The sequence below is a fragment of the Amblyomma americanum genome, chromosome 4 (genome assembly GCF_052857255.1).
Source record: "Amblyomma americanum isolate KBUSLIRL-KWMA chromosome 4, ASM5285725v1, whole genome shotgun sequence".
In the NCBI taxonomy this organism is placed as follows: Eukaryota; Metazoa; Arthropoda; class Arachnida; order Ixodida; family Ixodidae; genus Amblyomma; species Amblyomma americanum.
Genome location: NC_135500.1, coordinates 129,808,321 through 129,811,621, shown reverse-complemented (window position 1 = coordinate 129,811,621; position 3,301 = coordinate 129,808,321). Strand labels below are relative to the sequence as shown.

Here is a 3,301-nt window from a genome sequence, read left to right as displayed (position 1 = left end):
TGAAGTTTCCACCTTGTTCAGGAGCCGCACATGGCAGCCGCAGCTAATTCCATGGAGCTCATCTGCAGCGTCGATGCATGACCTATGGACAGATGCCAGGAGAGAGAAAAGAAGCCAGTTTTTCAGCTGTCTCTGCAATGAATGCAGCCAGCGCGACTTACCCATAGACCTTAACTGCTTCATATTCCGCGGTGCCTTGTGCCCTCGTGGCCTAATGGATAAGGCTTCGGTCTCCTAAACAGGGGCTTGCGGGTTCGAATCCCGCCGAGGGCAAGAATTTTTTCTACGTTAATTGCATGCTCGCTGGAAGCAGCACAGCTGCATCGAACCATGAATTTCACCTGTGCAGGTAATGAGCTTCTTTCACAACCCTTGAAGGGCCGTCCTAAGGTACATATTTTCTCACATATGCGGACAGAGCAGTGCGCACTCGAATCAGTGATAGGTTGTTGTGACGGACAGTAGATCACAAGCTATGCTCGCACAGGTCGTACATAACCATAACCCTTTCGATGAGGACAGTCATCGTCGTGGGCTGTGCAGTCTAGCAGCGGAATAAGGGATTATTTCCATGATGACTAATTACCGCAATCATGCTCCTTCCTATATACTTGCACGCCTTGTAACCGCGTGCCCCCGCGCTACCCTATGCCCCCCTCGACGACGTATGCCTTCCCTTGGTACGCACAGCCTTGGTCAGATGTCTTGGGGCCAGTTAGTTTAATTGCTTTTAGTGCGTGTGGTGGAGCACTTATGGCATCGCAAATGTCTTGAAAGGTGAGCAGTCGGTTTCTCGCTATTCTAGAGACTTAAAGCTTAAATGTGCCATAAATGTAAATCAATTAAACAATGTGTCCTTACGGCTTTTTACAAGGCTGTAAGGTCGTGTTATTTTAAGCGACCACCGGTCTTCTCTCTGAAACATGTATGCCCTGACCAAGTCTATTCCATCATCTAAATTCCAGCTGGGATATCAATCACTCAAGCATTGTTATATAATACACGCAGTTCATTTTACGTCTCCCTTTAACGTCATCTTTCTTTTCACCTTTCGACGTACCGTCCTCAATCTCATTTCGAGGTCCTTCCGATTAGCCTTAACGTTTTGGCTGCATACGGCAGTGCTGGATGAAAGCATTAGTCATATAACGCGATGCCATGGCTGTCTCTAGTAGTAGCGTTGGAACGATGCTTTTGATACTCGGCGACTTCTGTGCACAATGCAATTTATTGGCGGCTGTGCAGAAAACATGACCTAAACAACTACAACACACCTAATCGGAGCATTCGTCCGAGAGACGAGTTCGTAGGTAGGGGCTTGAACGTGGCTGCTGGAAAAATGGTTGGCAGTCCCAGTGACTCCTTGAAACGCATGGCATTTGTGGTGCAGCGGCGCAACTTGCGACGTTTGAGTCAGTCAGTGCGGAGCACAAGGCCCCTAGTTGACTCACAAAAGCTGCACGTTGCTGAGACAGACGCCGAAGCAATAACGCTGGACACAGAATTCTATACGCAATAAAGATAAAACATGGATGAATGCATAAAGGAATGAATTATTGAACTGAACAAAATGATATTAGGTTTTTAAGGGAGGGGCCACACTGGAAACTAACAGGACCCCAGATCAGAAATTTAGGAGATAAATTATAGCCGAACGATTAGAATTGCGCGAATGCGGACCAGTCTATGGATGTCTTAGGTAGTCGAGTGAAACTTTTTACGGGGATAGATGGCGATCAATTCTGTTTGGTAGCAAGTCAGCGCAACGTATAAAAACGTTTACAAGGGAGACACACAAGACAGCGCAGTACTGACTACTACTTGCCACGCGCTATATACTTGTCACTAGAGCGTTTTGTCTCCCTCTTCAGCGTTTGCCTATGTTGCGTTAACTTGCTACCCAAAAGGGTGTTTACTCCGAGGTGAAGGTTTCAAAGTAGCACTTATGTGATGTGTTCCAACCCCTGTCAAGTGCTAAAATTGAGGAATATGGCGGCCCACTTCGGACGGTATGCAACCTTCGCTTCCTTTAGCGGCTCCACGGAGTTGATGTTCCATGCTACTGCATTTCATTCACGCGTAGACGGATTTATGATATCACCTCGCGGGGAGCGTTAGGTGTCCATGACCGTCAAAACGACTGAAGGTGGGGCTGCTTCTGCAGCTGTGCTTGTCATAAGCCAAAGTGGTCGTGGGAGTAGCTGTCCGAGTCGAAGCAATGGCTGGAACGAGGTTCCCAACCACCTGTGTTCGCCGAGCGAGGAGCCTTTGTGCCGTAGCGTACGCAGTTTGGACGAGAACGCGAGAATACGGAGCGGGGTAATGTGACACCAGCAGCGTGTATATCGACTGCAGAGCTTTTTGGATCATGAGGTGCTAGCTTGTATGACTGGAAAAAAAAAGCATGAGAGAAACATAGGTATAGTTAGCCTCGGAAGACTTCCAAACCACGAATTTCTGTCGTGGTACTTTCTCCACAGATTCTACAAAAAAAAGAGCAACCAACTGTACTTCCTAGCGTCTTGTGAAACACATTAAACTGCCTGCATTAGCCTACCCATATTTCATTATGACAAGCTATTCCTATGCATACCTCTTGCAGTTAACATTGCTCAAACACAAATAGAAGTCTTACTCGAGAATGAAATTCTTTAATAAACAAGGAAGCAAACATAAAAGACTAGCACATTTGGTAATACACCAAGAGAAGATGGAGAAAAATTTTTAAAAAAGACACATGAGGTAAAGTGGTGCTACTCAGTGCAAGCGAAAGACCTCAGACGAGTCTGCAAGATCAGAGACAGTTGTGAGGCGGATATCCACCACGTGTTGTGGGACTGCCCGGCGCTGAAGCCGACGAGAATTCGGCACCTGGCGGCGGTGGGTCTCTCACCGGACAATCCGGATTCCTATAATGCCTGGACACAGGGTCCATATCATCGTTCACTGCTTGATTTCATTAGATCAGCCCACCTTTTTTCATTTATTTAATCATTTTCCTCATCTCTCATTTCATAACCTTTATGCCCTGAGGCAATAAACATCGCTCGAAAAAAAAAAAGCAAAGCATCTCAACTATATACAGAAAATAACAGAAGGCAAACAAAGGTGTTCTTAGTCCACAGGGTCTCGTCAGGAGACTAGTTCCAATATGCATCCAGCCTCTTGATGGAATAGTGAAGGAGGCCAAAGGAGAGGGAAGATGGGGGCAAGCGACTAGTGAGGTGCGTGGCAATCGGGAAGTTCGCTGCGGTGGAACTAGTGCCGGTATCACTGACATTTTCACGGCACTCACAAAGCG

The 3,301-nt window shown here is 46.9% G+C and overlaps 1 non-coding gene across 1 annotated transcript; it reads left to right on the top strand.

The window, feature by feature from the left end:
- The first annotated feature begins 200 nt into the window (after positions 1 to 200).
- On the top strand, positions 201 to 273 carry TRNAR-CCU (transfer RNA arginine (anticodon CCU)). The gene has a single exon. It is a non-coding gene; the product is annotated as a tRNA-Arg (tRNA).
- The last annotated feature ends 3,028 nt before the right edge of the window (positions 274 to 3,301 follow it).